This window comes from Danio rerio, chromosome 22 (genome assembly GCF_049306965.1).
Source record: "Danio rerio strain Tuebingen ecotype United States chromosome 22, GRCz12tu, whole genome shotgun sequence".
Lineage (NCBI taxonomy): Eukaryota > Metazoa > Chordata > Actinopteri > Cypriniformes > Danionidae > Danio > Danio rerio.
The window spans coordinates 14,770,851-14,788,751 of record NC_133197.1 but is presented as its reverse complement, the minus strand read 5'-3'; the positions used below and the strand labels follow the sequence as shown (position 1 = coordinate 14,788,751).

Genomic DNA, 17,901 nt, shown 5'->3' with positions numbered 1-17,901 from the left:
AATGCCACAAATGAAGTGGCGGCATTAGGTTAGTGAACTCGCACATTTTTGACAGCTTTTTTTTTTAGATTCTTGTAAGACCAATGCTCTTCAATGCTCTGTAGTTCAAAATATTGAATATATTGTGTGGCACAGAAGAAACCTAAAACAAAGATAATGGTCAATATGGTCTTCTTTCTTTGTTGCAGGCTTTTTTGTTGTCTGTTTTTCAAGTAATTCATAGATTGAACTGCACCTAAATGTTCTGATCAAACTGTAAAGGCTAGATTAAAATGTTTTAAAAAGGATTGTTGTTAATTAATCATATCTGCTGGATGAGTCCAACATTGTCATCCTTGAATGAATTTTTCTTTCTTATTTATTTATTAATTTTTGTTTTTTGCAGAGCTGTAGGTTATGGTAAAAAGTATTCAACACATCACCATTTTTCTTAGAAAGCATATTTTAGCATAAGGTCCAGTTGGCTTGAAGTTTTTCCCCAGAATTGGTAACAACCAAAAAATCCGTAAGTGAAATGAAAACAAATCTACTTAGTTTATACAAATTAAGCTTTATGCAATACAATTAAATGATGTAAGAGAAAAGTATAGAACACATGAAGAAAGGGAGGTGTAGAAAGGCAGTGAAAGCCCAGACACCAGCAGAAATCTCTGGGTAGGTAATTCAGCAACCCCCTCTGCTCTTTTTCATTGTAAATTAAAATTCACTGCTTCAGTTCAACAAACCAGCAGGACAATGATCCAAAACACAGCCAAGGAAACTCTCAAATGCTTTCAGAAAAAGAAAATCAAGCTGTAGAAGGGCCCACCCAATCACCTGACCTGAATCCAATAGATCAGATTTGATAGACGAGACACAGAACCAATTAAGATTTTTACACTCTGAAGTGAAAATGTGACTTCATTCTTCACATCTGTCTGTTTTTTTAAACCATTTTGTATGTGTGTGTGTGTTTTTTGTTTGTTTTTGCTTTGTGTTTTAATGTTTTGTTTTGTTTTCTTGTCTGGTTGATCACAATATTTTAAACAAACAAACAAATAATAATAAAAATAAATAAATAAATAAATAACATAAAAATTGTTAAATAGAAAATATTTTGGAGGGAAATGTACAAATTATACCCCAGTTTATAAATACAATTTCTGTTGTTGTTGTTATTATTATTATTATTATTATTATTATTATTAATATTATTATTATTATTAGTAGTAGTAGTAGTAGTAGTAGTAGTAGTAGTAGTATTATTATTGGGCTACACAGTGGCGCAGTGGGTAGCTGTTTTCCTCCCAGCAAGAAGGTTGCTGGTTTGAGCCTCGGCTAGGTCAGTCCCTTTGTTCGGGTGGTTTTCATCTGGATGATCCGGTTCAAAGTCCAAAGACATGCAGTACAGATGAATTGGGTAAGCTAAATTGTCCGTAGTGTACTGTATGTGTGAATGAGTGTTGTATGGATGTTTCCCAGTTATGGGTTGGAGCTGGAAGGGCATCCGCTGCGTAAAAAAACATGTGCTGGATAAGTTGGCGTTTCATTCCGCAGGGGCGACCCCGAATTAATAAAGGGACTAAGCCGAAAAGAAAATGAATTATTATAATTATTATTTGTATTCTGTTTAGTTTTATTTTGATTTAAATTTGTGTGTAATTTTTGTATACCTTATCTTTTAATTTATTTATTTTAATTATGTATTATTGGTTTTCATCTTCTTTTGTTTGGGTGTATTTTATGTTTTGCTTTTTTGATTTGTTTAGTTTACTGTAGCTTTGTGTTACATGTTTTTTTTTTTTTTTTGGTCTTTTTTGTTGAAATAAGTTTTAAAGTAAAAAAATATTAACTAAAAGTAAAGGCAAGGCTATAGAAAGCTCAATTTTAAACATTTTGAACATATTTTCGCTGTAATTACTGCTCAAATGCACTTTAAATCTAAAATTTTCAGTGTAAATGTAAAATCTGTGTGCTGTGAATGACAGTTTCCTATCTCCAGTATTTCCTATATTTTCCTATTTTCATATCGGTTCACTATTATTACTTTAAAGCTGTAAATTGGATTTATGATCATGTAAAATTTCAGCCTGTAGTCTAATCAAAATAACAGTACATTCATTGTACCTGCAGTTCTTTTTATCTACCGAAAATGTGTTTGCTAATCATATCAACCCATTAAATGAGTCATAACTGTCCAAAGAACGAATCTGTTGAATATGTGGCCTGTTGCTTGTTTTTTTCACCTTTATGCTCCTCGCTCTGTGTTTCTCTCTCAGTGAAGGAGCAGTTCTTGGGCCTGTAGGTGGCTGGAGTATTGCCAATCACGACTGGAAGACGGAAAGAAAGGAGGGAGAGAGGGAGGAATAGAAGATAAGCGCGAGGATCTTTACATTGGACTCTGTTGATGCGCAGAAAATGGTGGGTTGACGCACACACACACACTCACACACACACTGATTCGCACAATGACAGATAAACGTGCACAGACTCATTATAAAGCAACAAGAGCACATAGCCTTGCGTTGTGTTGAGCGATCTGCTGTTATTGACTGAATCTGAGAACTTCTGTAGCGTTTCTTTCATCGATTTTATTTTGAAGGGATCTATTGTGGGTTTCTGTGAGATGGAAGTGACTGAAATAATTACCGTTAGACATTCAGCTGCAAACACAGTCTTGTTGGCTCGTTTGGCTCATATGTGCTTTAACCTACATTATTGTGAATCTGCAAAAACGGACTTTAACTTAGAAATGTTTCAAGGTATGTTTACATTTACATTTAGTATAACTTTTTGTCCAAGTGAATTACAATTGAGGAGGTATTCAGAGATTCAATAAGAAGAGGCAATACATACAAGAAATGTTAGTTATTCAAAGTAACTTGTTTGTGCTCAGACAATTTTGTGCTACAGTAGGATTTTTTTGAGAGAGAGAGAGAGAGAGAGAGAGAGAGAGAGAGAGAGAGAGAGAGAGAGAAAGAAAGTGCTTCTATATGTGGTTTTGGTATTATTCACCGAGGTTCATGTGTGCTTTGAAGAGGATTTTAGCTGTTGTTTGAAAGATATTAGTATAATCGTAGTCCGAGTGGGAATTGGACGATGATTCCTGCAGCGAGGAACTTTGAATAAAAACACTGAGGGTCAAATGAACTCTACTGTTCCTTTTCACACTAATGATACTTTCAGAGACATATCATTAATGAATAAAGGATCATTTGTGTGCGTTTTAAAATAAATACCACAAAACACCTTAACAGTGTCTATGATGTGTAGTTGAAGGTAGTGTATTTCAATTTATTTATTTATTTTTTACATTTATTTACCAGTATCCCCATTAGGCACTACCAAGGTAATGACTATTCTTCCTGGGGTCCATCGAGCACAAAACAAAATTACATTAATCCATAACAACAGAGACCAATAAAAAACATAAAAATCCAAAATTCATACTTAACATCCAGATCAACATTTCACTTAATATTGTTCTCATTTTACTTGTTACAAAGAATGTAATGTCTGATGGCAATTTATTTCATGTTTTCATTCCTCTATACTGTACATTACAGTCCATTGCTTTGTATTAGTTTTTGAAACAGGAAGCAAAAAATGTCCTTTTGATACATGCCTGGTGTTAAAATTATGACCAGCATTACTATATAAAAGTTGACAGTACAATAAACTTGGAACTCTTGACACAGAAATAGTTCTTATGAAACAGAGAAGCAATTACCCTATCCTTCACCAATAACCAAGTCTTTTAATTTCCATTATGTTCACCCTTCTATTCAGTGTAAAATTAGTCATGCCACTCTATTCTGGACTAATTGTAATTTATCCAAGTCTTTACTTGATGCCCTTGTACAACAACTATACAACAAAACGTACAATTGCACAACAAAACGTATGTTAAGTAACCTATTTTATTTTATGTTTATGACTTTTTATCATTATTATTCATTATTAGTCATTATTATGACTTTTTCAAAGCTTAAGGTTTTAGATTTTATTCTGATATACCGAGGTTTTTATAATAAACTTAATCTAAAACCATTAAAGCTATTGTTTGTTTTTAACATTAAATTAATCAAAGTGATCAAATTGGAAATTTAATCAAATAAATCAAATTAAACTGATCAAATTGAAAAAAAAGGATTCTCTTAAAATTTGGTTATTTTAGTATTTATTTCTTTATTATTATTTTTATTATTACTATTATTACTACCACTACTTCTGATAGTAACTACAACTGATGACAACTGATAACAAAAATAATAAAATGTACAAAAATCTAAAAGACTGAAAGCGTTAATTTTAGTTAATTGTAAAAAAATATGCATACTATATATATATATATATATATATATATATATATATATATATATATATATATATATATATATATATATATATATATATATTGCTAAGTAAAGTCTATGTGTGGGAAGCACAATATATATATATATATATATATATATATATATATATATATATATATATATATATATATATATATGTATGTATGTATAGTGCATAATTTGTGAATCGCAAGGTCCTGGAACAGATCCGGGTAATGGATCCGGCATGTTACCTGAGGATTGAGAGGTGTCGTGCACAAAAGTTGAGAGCGGGGGTGGATGGGTGTAGGGTTTTCGCGGACAAAAGTGAAGAGGGTATGGGAGCCGTGGAAGAAAGTGAAAGTGAACAGGGAGAAGGTTGGTTGAGTTAGACCGGTAAAATGAGGTGCAAATTAAGCTTTATATATATATATATATATATTGTGCTTCCCACACATAGACTTTACTTAGGCGGGGGGCCCAGGTATATTAACGGCCACCCAAATATATTTAGTGACACCTTTTTTTTTTGTTTTTTGTTTTTTGTTTTATTAACATCCTTTTACATTTTTTGTATCCATCCAATAAAACCAAACATCTGCGATCAACTAAGTAGTGGAGAATCTTCTCTTGTTTACGCGTTTTGGTCTGTATGCACGAGACCTGTCACCACTTCCAAAGACACTGGCAAAAGAATCTCACGTACTCTGCAGACCCAAAGAGACGCGCCTTTTTGAGATTTAAAAAATTGCTTTGGCCGCGGTTTTAAAATCCCCTACAATGTCCAGGATTCGGCTTTCGTTTTCTAAAACTGTCATTTAATAAACATGTTTTTGAATTACCTTTTTACTTAAGCCTTCTTTTGCTTGGCTTTGCAGCTGGCAGCATAAGCACAGTCGTGAGAGTAAGAGAAACATTAAATAATTAATTCTAAATTACTCTGTAAAACTTTATTATATACTTGCAGAGGACAAAATGACTGGTCTTAGCAGGCTGCAAAATATATATGCACCATTAGTAATGGTTAATCAACGCATTTCCCTTATTTAATTTTTTTTTTAAATTAGAAACATTGTCAGTTTTTTTTTAATCCATTTTCTGCATTTATTTCTTATTTACTGTATATTTTATTAATTTGATGATGTTAATATTGAGAGAGAAGCAGATTTGACCTGTCAGTGGGTGCACACGGCTCCTGAATAGTATAAAAGGAAGACAAATAGTGGATTTTTTTTTATTTCAACAGTTTTTTTATTATTATTTTTTTTACTTTAACCTATTTAAAGCAGCGGTGTATAACAGTTTCATAACAAATTATTACTAGTAAAAAACAACAAAAAACTAATTGGACTAGAATGTTGAAAAAAACATTTTGTTAATACTTTTTTTTCTAAAAAAGTCACTATTCTGAAAGTTGAATGAGATTCTAATCAGTTAGCAAATTGCAATCTACATTGCAGTTATTGGCTTCCCATTACAAAAGATCATTATGAATATGAAAATTGTCTGTCGTAACAAAGAGCACAAAGCAAATTCATTCTCTTGTGGTTTACTCATTCCTCAGGGAAAGAAGAGAAGACACACTTGAAACAATGTGTGTAATAATTTCATCAGTATATTTGGAGAAAAAAAGGGGGTACAGGAAAGACCAAAAGGGGAATAGTCAAATAAAGCTAAAAAAAGAGATGAGAAAGAAGGAATATTATCAGAAGTAAGAAGTGTCCGTAAGTACAAGAGGGAAAAAGAGGGCAGGAAAAGTGAGAGAACAGCAGGAAAGGCCTCTAACAAATCTGATCAAAAGCTCCTAAATCTCATGGGTCCCAGAAAGAAGGCAGGCGAGGCTGGAGTACATAACCGAGAAGCTGGAGACTGAAAAAGAGAAGGTTGAAAGAAGTAAAAGTGAAGCAGGAACAAAGCGAGGAGAAAATGAGGCTGGATGAAGAACCGCTTGCTAACGATCGACACTTTTCAGGCTTCAACAAGGGATGTTTTCTCTTTTAGTGCAGGGCTGGTTCCTGGGCAGAAATTTTTAAGGGTTTTTATGAAGAAAAACATTCTGGGAATATTTTAGCCTTATCTTATAAACAGGGTTCATGCCAAATGTGAATTTAAGTATTTGCGCAAGACGAGTAGCATAGAGTTAATACAAATTCCAAGCAAGCATGAAATTAGTGGCAAATTTGCGCCTCAAACATGTCTCCCACACAAGTAAAAATAAAATCAACTCAAGCAGAAAATTTAAGAGGCTAAAAACATCCTGACGCATCCTGACATTTACTGTATTTCCTTTGCATTTTGTTTAAAGTCAGCCATATGCTTATTAATCATTTATACTCTAAGAATTGTTCAATCTTTTTCTTTAAACGACATAAATATTACAAAATTGAATAATTTGTTTCTTTGTGTTTTTGAAAGTTTTCTCGTAAAAATGACCAAAATATAATTGTATTGTGCATGCCAGACCAGCAGGTGGCACTTAATAGCACACTACTTTCATTTACAAATACATTATAATAAAGTTGTTACTTAAAACAGTCTCAAATGATACCAATAATATTAATATATAATAATAATACTTACTTGTTTACTTACTCCCAGGGCCGTTTATATCGCAGTAGATATTTAGCAGCACTATGTTGGTGTTTCGTAACATGTAATTTTTACAAGGTGCGTCGTTAGCTCAATGCTCAACCCCCAACCTGGAGGACCAGGACATACACGCACACACTACAGATAATTTTAGCTTACCCAAATTACCTACTGTACCGTACTGTACTCATCTTTGTACTTGAGAACCGAAGCACCTGGAGGAAACACGGGGACAACATCGAAACAACCTCACAGAAATGACAACTGACTGAACTTGGGCTCAAACAAGCAACCTTCTTGCTGTGAGGTGACATCTTTACCCTCTAATAATAATAATAATAATAATAATAATAATAATAATCTAAACTTGGTTAAACACTAAAACACATGTTTTGAGCTATTGTCGTCCATGTGTCCCACACTGCTAAAAACACAATTAGGACACACATATTTCATTAAAAAGTGAAAATTGGTTGTTTTTGCGTTATTTCGAGCAAATTCGTACTTCCGGTTTGAAACGTTTTTTTTGTAGCTGCGTCACGGCCATGAGATCTTATCATGTTGTTGTAAAAAAAAAATAAATGAGTGAAAAAGAAGAGAAAAACCCAGTCCAGGAGACTCGAAACAAGCAGAATTCCTTTATTGAGATGTGTTGGTTAATCTGCAGTCATACAGCGTCTTTAAGATGTCTATGTGTCTGCAAGAGCCTACTAGAGGTCCGCAGTCTGCACGTTCTTTCACAAGTCTCTCACAAGTCTGAATTAGTCTGAATTAAGACAAAGATTTCATGGCTATATTGTGTTCTTAGGAGGAGGGGATATGGCTAAACAAAGCATGCAAATTAAGGGTTGTGGTCGGCAGGGTAAACTGCTTCTCAGGTCTAATCCCATCATGTTCTGGAGACAGAAACCGCCTGACCATTTGATTGAAAAGAGTAAACAATAGACACCCCATGCTGTGAAACTGACAATTTGCATTACTTTGGCTTAGCCTGTAATCAGAAAGACAAAAGGTTAATGTCCCTCCTAGCTGGAATGTTAATGAAATTATATAATTAAAAACCAAAGAATATAACTTTTTAGTTATATGTAGATTATTGTTAATTTGAAATTAGATGATAGAAATTTATATTTCCACAATGTATTCTAATGTGTAGACTGGACGTCTGTACCTGGGTGTCCCGTATTACGTCTCTGAGTGTGTTGCATTCATTCATGAGTATGGCTTGGTTCAAACCAATCACCGCGCTCCATTATGTATGCACTGCAACTTCATTAATATGCATGCTAGCTTTCTTAGACTGTCCCTAAAACAGTGTTCAGACAGCAGAAAGACGACAAGGCAATAAAATAAGCGGCGTATACAATATATAATACATTACACCATCTGAGAGTACTCAAAAACCACCAAAACAAGTATGAGGGTATGTGTGTATTTATGAAATGCAATCACAAGAAACACACCAAGGAGCGTTTCTTTTAATACCATTGATGTGTTTGGTCAGTCCCAATCCCGTCCCCACTTCAATCCGTTCACTATAATTAGTCCCTTAACACATGACGTCATTGGTTGTTAAAGCCATTAAACCATTTGCAATTCTCGTCTTCTACATCTTTCCGTCTGCTTTCCCCCCCTCATATGTCCACACCTTATGTTCGGCGTCCCAATCCTTAGTATCCCTTCAGCACTTGTTCTTTGGCTTCTGTCATCGTAAGTAGCCTCCCCATAGTGCTCTCTGTTTCTCTCTCCGTCCCTCGCTCTCGCTTTCCGTCCTTTGAAGTGTAAATCTCTTCAGCAGGACTCCTGGCTAATGAAGCTGCTGTCTTGCTGTAATTAGAAGCATCTTGGGTTCCCTCGACGCGACTGTGGTGTGGAGAGAGGAGAAAATACATCACAGAAACAAAGAGAGGCGATGCTCTGATATTCACAATAGGCCGTAGTCTGAAATATGGTCCGGGAATACTAATGATTCGCGCAAATGAAACAACCAATAGTCAATAATTGCCTTTTTTTTGCCAGAAAGGTGGGCGGAATTTTTTTAAAATATGGAGATGGATTGGGGGTGGCTATTATCTTAAATGAGACTTTCATCTGTGGCGTTGAAACGCATGAACGCCTTTGGAAAGCTTCTATAATGGCTAAAATCACACCTACGGACGTACAAAGAATGGAATTGATGGACGGAGATGCCTGTGCTTTTGATGTTTCATAACCTGGCCCATTTTCTGGCTAATAGGAATATGAATTCTTGTGAAATATCGGAGTAGTCAATGTTGAGTGCAGTAATTTTTTTAATCAAATGTACAGTTCAGACAAAATAGACTTTGATGGGAGCATTTCCTCTTAAATGAAAGCTGGTGTTTTTTGTTTTTTTTTTCTTCTCAAACTTATTTTGTTGGTTCTCCTGGCAAATCATTTGATCATTATGGTAACTGATAGTGGTGCATTTAGCTACTCTATTCTGTAAATATTAGATGATTTATTAATTATTTCTGGAAGCTGCTTGATTTGTTAGCAGCGTGAGTTTTGAATTTATACAATACTATAGTATTTCTTAATAATTTAAATGTAATTTACTATACATTTTTATCCATTTAGTATGATTTATTAAAATATTTAATTGACGTATCATTTACTTGATGTTTCGTTTCTCTTCTCATTATTAGTAAATTTTGTGTAATTTTTTTGTCCTATTTCAGATGTACTTTGTACTTGCAGTATTTATTTCTATATAACGAAAATCATATAGTTTACATGTAAGCTTTAAGTTTTTTAACTTATATATAATATATAATATATATTATATATAATATATATTATATATATTTATATATATATTATATATATTTATATATAATATATATTTAACTTATATATATATAAAGAGAGAGAGAGCATCAGAGATTTTCATCCATATTGACATGATAGCGTCATGCAGTTGCTGTAGATTTGTTGGCTGCACATCCATGCTTTTTTGGATTGAGATCTGGGGGATATGGAGGCCATTTGAGTACAGTAAACTCATTGTCATGGTCAAGAAACTAGTCTGAGATGATTCATGCTTTATGACATGGCGCATTATCTTGCTGGAAGTAGCCATCAGAAGTTAAGAACAATGTGGTCATAAAGGGAAGGGCAGGAACAGCTAAGAACAGGAAACTGAAGCTACAATTCACACAAGCTCGCCAAAATAGGACAATGGAAGATTGAAAAGAAACTCTTCTGCTGCAACATTTGGATTGTACATTTTGTACATTGTACATGTTGTAAATTGGATTGTACAACATGAAAGCATGGATCCATCCTGCCTTGTATCAATGGTTCAGGCGGGTGGTGGTGTTGTAATTGTGTGGGGGATATTTTCTTGGCACACTTTGGGCCCATTAATACCAACTGAGCCTCGTGATAACGTTATAGCCTACCTAGCCTAGTATTGTTGCTGACCATGTCCATCCCTTGATGATAACTGTGTACCCATATTCTGATGGCTTCACTGCACTCAAATGGCCTCCACAGTCAACAGTCACCAGGCTCAATCCATTAGAGCACCTTTGAGATGTGGTTGAATGGGAGATTCACATCATGGAGCCATCAAATCTGCATCATGTCAATGTCAATATGGACCAAAATCTCTGAGGAATATTTCAAGCACCTTGCTGAATCTATGCCACAAATGAATAAGTCATTCTGAAGGCAAGAGGGGGTCTAACCCAGTACTAGTAAGGTGTAACTATTAAATTGGCCGATGAGTATATGTGTTTGTGTGTGTGTGTGTGTGTATAATAACATATATTTTTAAACACATTTATTTAACTTGTGATTGCATTTCTTTCAAAAAAGTAATATATTTTGTCCTGAACAATCCTTGTGTCATCACTGACTGCTGGCTTTGCTCCTTAATGAGGCGAAAGTGTATACCACAATAAATACACACCAAATGGACCTGCTTTTTATCATCACATGTACACTCTATTAAATTGCAGTGTGTTAGTAATAAATATTCATGACAAATAGAAAAAATTAGCTGACAATATCACAAGCCTTCCAAAGACAGTCTCCAAGGACAAGACGCTTTGTAAAAAAACATTATTAGTGTGAGAAAATCCTCTTGTCCCACAGAGGAAAGGACAGACAGTGTAAATGAATCGATGTAGTTTGGATTCAGAACATTGTTTCCCATTATAAAATAATCCCACTGCTGTCGATGCCAGATCGTGGTTGTCTTTGCAGTCTAATGCCTGGATGGAGATCAAACACATCTGAGGTGAATCGTTCCCAGAGATTCTTGAAAATAACGTCCTTGCGAAGGAACACAAAACCCAAAATAATGTTTAAGGTGTCAGATGTTTGTCTTCTGTCATCGTTTACTTGCTCGTGTGATGTTCCAAACCCATTATAACAGCGTTCGTCATTTGGAGCACAAATGAAAATGTTTCTAATTAAATCTGAAACATTGGTGTCTCTCTGTTGAAAGTCTGTTCATTCAATCTTTTAGCACGGGCTCATTAGAAATGTGTTACTTGTTATACTTTTTCCTGTATGGTTAAGATACAACAAGTTCTTGTAAACATCCATGAGAAGGTAGGGCTTGTTGTGATGATCATCTAGAAATCTACTGACCTAAACTTCAGTGGTGTTTTCGAAAGGAAATGTAGGAGAAAATGCACAGCGACCACAAAGTTTTACCTTGATTTTGCATTACTTTTATCTCCTTTGTGGAATTGCGCTTCACTGGACTCACCAAACTTGATTGCTTTGCACTAAAAGTACAACACCATACAAGGTGAGCAATCGAGCAAACTGACCACACCAGAAAAGTTGTCCAAATGTAGATGGATAGGTCAGGCTAGTGTATTCGATTAGAGATTATAGACAATACTAGGTTGTTTTGTGATATTTATTTGGTGTTAAGCAAAGAACTGCATGAAAACAATATTTTGTTTGTTGATAATATGTCCCTGTAAATATTATTAGTGTGAAAAGGAACAAAGCTGTTAGTGTCATATTGCACCTAGTGTTCATTTAGCCTAGAAACTACATGTTGAAGTACGTTTTTGTGGTGTTACAAAAATCAGTCTTTAAATTTTTTGACGCTTCGAAACATTCGTATAGAGTTTTTTAAAAATCTGGTTTTCTGAAGCTATTACTTTATTTGGTGGCAGATTTGATTTAGGCTTTTATTCACATATTCAGATTTGGTCATGCTGCCTTACCATTTATACAGTAATTTTGCAATGTAAATTCATTTATTCTACCTATGAGTCTTTTTTTTCTGTTGAACACTAAAGAATATATTTTGAAGAAAGCTGAAAACCTTCATCCATTTAATATATAAAAACCTTATAATGTGTTTAATACATTCTTATAGCATTTATTGATATCCTCAAAATATCTGCTGGGTTGTTTCATCTCAAATTAGTGTCAGATATGAACAAACACAACAATTGGGTTGGAATTGTAAGTATAAAAGGAATATTTTTATTTTTAGGAAAAAGATAGCTTGGAAATCAATTTAAGGGGTAAATGTAATCTCAGTTAAAATATTTCTTCATTATTTAGATTTTTTTTTCTCACATTTCAGATTTTCAAATAATTTTATCCATTCCAAATATGATTTATTTACTCAGTTTTCAGGTGATGTAAAAATCTCAATTTTAAAAACCTTTGACACTTGGTTTTGTGTTCCTGGCTCACAAATCACAAATATGATTATTTAAATGAGAACTGATATAGACTACTAATGAAAATAGATCAAATTTACATCACATATGCACAAATTTCTCTTTCTTTTTCCGGATAAGACTTGGACAAGCGAATGAGCGATTTACTTGTCCAAAGAAAATAGCTGAAATAAGATTTATGTATAGCAGCATTTCCTCCCACTGTTGACTTGAAACAAATCAAACACAATTCTGCCTGACATTTTTCAATAGTATTTCGATAAGCTCAACTAATGCAAACAAGCACTGTCACTGAATGACAATACCCGCAGCAGACGCTCTACTGTTGATGTAATGTTTGCTGTGGGTTCCTCTATTTTGGCTCCATGACTGATGTCTTAATAATGTTTTATGAATACGGCACAGGCCTACAGGTGGCCCACAGATGACAGGGGAGGTGTAACATGATTTCTTTCATGATCATCAGGAGGACTGTGGTGTTGGCTGGGTGACAAATTACATTTTTCACTTTCGTTTTATAGCCCAAAGGGTATAAAAACTGGGTAAAAAGGACGTGAATAGAAAACACACTTGAGATTTAAGTAAAGGAATGCATTTCTGTGTACTCCTTCCGTGTCCCTGGTGTTTCCTAATTATTTAATTCCTAATATTAATTAACACATTGATATGCTTGAACTCATTGTGATACGCTTGTGGATATACAGAATACAGTGGTTCCACCAAAAATCAAATTCCATGAATTATTGTTCTCTAATAATCTTTCCCACCTTCACTGAGCTGAAAAAAAAAACACATAAAAAATTGATCATTTAACAGTGTTTACAAAAATAAAAATGATCATTAATTTTGCAATGTAAATTCATTCTACCTCTAAGCTTCATTAAACAGCCTGTGGAAAACATTTAAATTTGATTATGGAAGCTCAACCATTTTATATAATTGTAAAGTTTTATATTTAAGTTTTAAAGTGTGAGCACAAAAATAGTTTATTCTGAACATTGTTTAACTAAAATTACAAGGAATAAATTCAAGTGGTTTGAATCAAATGATTCATTAAAAGATTTGACTGACACAAATGATTTGTTTATGAATCACTTTTGGCTGTTGAAATGTGATTGTGTTGTTTTGGTCTTCATATATAGATATATTGTAAAATACTAAAGTAAGCACAAGAAAATTTACATTTTAAGATTCTTGTAGGATGTTTTGTGTCCTTTTGGAAGCATTAAGAGCTTATTTTCTTCAATTATTATTGTATAGAAAAGTGTGACAGAAGGTCTTTAAAAATATCTAGTTTTTATTCCTCAAAGAAAAAAAAAAATTGTTAAAAATATTTAGAGATTGAGTAAATAATTACTGAAATTTCATTATTTGGGTAAACTGTTCCTTTAACTGAACACATTGGCTGTCTGGACTTATGTTTGAGATTTGTTTTGGCTGTCGAGACGTGTTTGTGGGTAAACACATTAATTCTGTGTCATTTTTGAAAGAGCAGGAGGCTGTGAAATGCTCTGTTGGAGTCGTCTGTCTGTTCGAAAACACTAGCTAATGTGTTTGTTCTCCAGTTCTGGTTAGCCCTAGTGCTAAAACTAAATTTTTTTGCCATACCCCTTCATCGGTGTTATAAAACAAATGTTCCATAAAATGTGTTAAAGGAAACTCATAGTGCATTGTTAATATACTGTGACTCTCTCAGGATGTCTTTAGCCACCAATGCTAACTCAACCTTACACTGATTCTGTCATGAGATGTAAAGAGGTACCGAGATTACAGTTTACAAGAAAACTGAAAACTCTAGCATGAAGTGTTACTTTTTCTGCTGAGGACTGATTTGTAATTCAAGTTAGCCTGATTAGCTTAGCTTTAGCTAGTTCATTTACTGTATATGATACATACTGTAATCATTTTAGATGCTGTTTCATGCAGAAATACTATTTGTGATCATTTTAAACTAGAAATAAGATAACTGTATTACCTCACACTAAAATTGCCAGAGGGTTAGCACGCTTAGCAAGTTCTTTAGGCTGTAGAAGGCTTCGGGAGCTCAGCAGGCCTAGGGTTGGCTTTCATGTAAACAGTTTCTTTGAATCCTTGCCTTAAGGCCTCTAAACATTTTCCTATCTTCAAATGTTGGGATGTGAAGCTATTTATATATATATATATATATATATATATATATATATATATATATATATATATATATATATATATATATATATATATATATATATATATATATATATATATATATATATATATATATATAATCAAAGGACATAAAAGTGCCCATTGTTAAAGAATTACCCACATATTTTTGAAGAATGTTGACAACCTGTAACCATTGCCATCCATAGTATTTGTTTCTTTCTACTATGGACACCAGTAGTTACAAGTTTTCAACATTCTTCAAATCATACTGTTTTGGAATAAGTCATGGGTGAGAAAATGATGACAGACCTTTCATTTTTGGGTGAACTATCTCTTTAAACTGGCTCTTTAATAGTAAATTAGACAAGAAAGGAGAAACACTCAGTATTTATTTGTTACCTTGATGATTAGCCATTTTATAGCAGTTTACATCATGTCAAGTATTTATTTATTTTTTCTATTTATGTATCTATTTTTTCCTTCAGAGCAGAGAAATACTGTTGTGGTAATAAGCATGACTTTGGCTAACAAGGCTAACAAGAAGGGATTTTCATGGAACAGTACATATACCCTTGATCAATTATCCTGTATCAATGCTAACAAATGAGCGCTGCCTAAATGTGCATTTCCATCCAGAATTTTCTTTTGACTAATCAGATGTCTCTTTGTTGGCTGTATGGCTTGGATTGGACGTTGCCTAATTTGTATGGAAAGCTGTCTGTTATGTACCCAAACAGAAAGAGCGTATCTATTAGCATGCATTTCAAAGGCTTTTGTACTCTCCGGTTCAATGTTGTCCGTAGCTGTTAGCTTGGAGCATCTCTGCCCCAATTTCGTTATCTTTTTGAGCTCCCATTGTGGGCACGCTGCTTTGATCGCCGCCATGAACAAATTGCATGCTGTAACGCTGTTTAACTGGCTAGAATTGTCACAAATAGAAATCCAACCCCCTACCTGAACGGCTTCACCTCGGCAGACGAACAGCTGACAGTCGCGACTAAAAGGATTTTTTCTTTGTAACAGTAGGAGCTATTGATGAAGGGTTCCAAAAGCCAATCTCACAGTCCATGTTTTCAACATGCTCATACTCTTCTTGTCCACTCATGCGGAGTGAGAGGACCGTGTGTGAGGCTTTCCAATTCAGTCTCTATGGGAGTCAAGCTGCACTGGGATTGACAGCAGAGAAGAACTACAGAGCATCAGAAATTAGGAAACGCTGAGCTTTATGCAAGCGAGAGATTTGTAACAGTCACTTGTTCAAGGTAATCACGTTTTTACTTACTGCTTGTATTTGCTATGTAGCTTTAGATTAGTTCCAAAGGGATTTACATATTTCCATTGTGAATTGAGTGAGCATTTATTGAAAGCATAAATCATGGTTAAAGGCATGGTTGACCTAAAAATAGATTTTTTTTTCTTTTGTGTAAATTTAAAGATGATTTAGTAACACTGCAATTTAAGGGGGTGTTCATAAGACTTCCATGACCAGTGCTAATTTTGACAGCAAATTTTGATTTAGTTTTAGTCCTAAACTTCCTAAAAATTTAGTCCTAAAATTCCATTTTAGTTCTTGTCATATTTTAGTCCTCTAAATCATTTTAACTTTATTCTAGTTTTAGTTGTCTAAATTTCACAAGATTTTTGTTGACTAAAACATATTTGTTTAATAAAGTGTAATTTAATTAAATATTGTATTTATACAAAATTTTCAAACTTAAAATGAAATAAAAACCTCTTGAAGATCAAAAATTATATACACATTGTTTATAAATATTATGAGTAATATATAAAATTGTGTCTGCAAGAACAGCAGACTACTGAAATATACATATATTTTGAATACAAATATATATAAATATATGTTTTGAATACAAAAAGGACATTGTTTTAAGATGTCTTTATGACAATTACGTATTATGTAACTTGTCATAAATCTGTCATAAACATAATAAGGCCGTTCAAATTTTATTGAATATTTTTGAGCACTTTTTTCAGGGGAACACATTGAATTATTCGCTTGTTTCTTATTATAAGTGTCAATGGTTAGTCAAAAAAGTACGATAGAATTATTGATATAGACTTTGATTTGACATAGATAATGACATTTTAAAACCAAATTCCTTTTTTTTAGTGATTTTTAAAAAATTTATTTATTTATTTTTGCGATAAAAATGACGGATTTTGTGGTGGTAACTCAGAAATTTGCAGACAATTTTGTGATTAAACAAATATTATATATATCTTATTTACCATATCAGGTAGACTGCTGTGCTAGGTGGGGAATCTGACACAAGTCATGAAAATAAAGCCTCTTTTTTTTTGGTCTCTTGTCAAAACAAGATCTAAAACGGTAGAGATTAAGCTAAAGGAAGGTTGTATAACTCTGTATAATTTTTTCCACGATATTACTTTTTCTTAGATTTCACTCCTTGGAGCATCTGATGTCATGTACCTCACTCATGACATGTGTTAGGGCTTCCCCTTACCGTAATACACCTAAAGCACGGATTGCTGTAAAACTCATCAATGGCAGGGAACCATTTTCTCTCGTTAACTGCAGAGAGAGAGTTAAACGAAATGAAGGTATTCCATGGATAACCTTGAATCTTGAATAGCTTGATGGTGACAAGTCTAAGTTAATTTTTTGTTTTTGAGTAAACTTTCCCTTTGAATCCACTACTGAAGTGATTATTTATCTATTGCAGAACAAAGCCAGCATACATAGCAACAACTATATAAAAGCCAGGGTTTGCATTAAATGATAAAAAATAAATAAATAACAATAAACAAGAAAAGAAAAACTCTGTGGTGAGAAGTTACCTTTATACACCTCTGATATAATATTATTTATCTTTCAGTATGCTTTAGTTTATTTAGTTAGTATATAAGAAATTTTATCAATAAAATCAGACCACTTTTTGATTGTTTGGAGTTTAGCTCTGCTAATTCTTGCTGTAGAACATTCTAACAGAGCAATATTTTTTACTTCAATTAGCCACATTTTGCCCGGGTTCATGCCATATTTTAAATATAACCTTCTTGGCTGCAGTTAGTGCTGTATAAAAGTGTTTAAGTTTAGATCATAATCATTCAATAAACAGATATGGGGGTATTTAGGAATAACACATATTACAAAATTCTGAGTTAGTTTGAAAGACCTTATAGACCTT

General features: G+C 33.5%; 1 protein-coding gene and 1 long non-coding RNA gene across 3 annotated transcripts in view; one reads left to right on the top strand and one right to left on the bottom strand.

The window, feature by feature from the left end:
* elfn2a (extracellular leucine-rich repeat and fibronectin type III domain containing 2a) overlaps window positions 1-17,901 on the top strand; it is a 246,919-nt gene that overhangs the window by 177,690 nt on the left and 51,328 nt on the right. For both annotated transcript variants that reach the window (XM_073936262.1, NM_001365944.1), the window contains exon 3: window positions 2,259-2,400. The gene's annotated coding sequence lies outside the window, so the exon portion shown is untranslated. The remainder of the gene's footprint in view (window positions 1-2,258; window positions 2,401-17,901) is intronic.
* Window positions 7,526-15,982, bottom strand: LOC141380198 (uncharacterized). Its single transcript, XR_012397835.1, has 2 exons — window positions 15,686-15,982; window positions 7,526-8,765 (listed from the first exon to the last, which is right to left on the bottom strand). It is a non-coding gene; the product is annotated as an uncharacterized lncRNA (long non-coding RNA).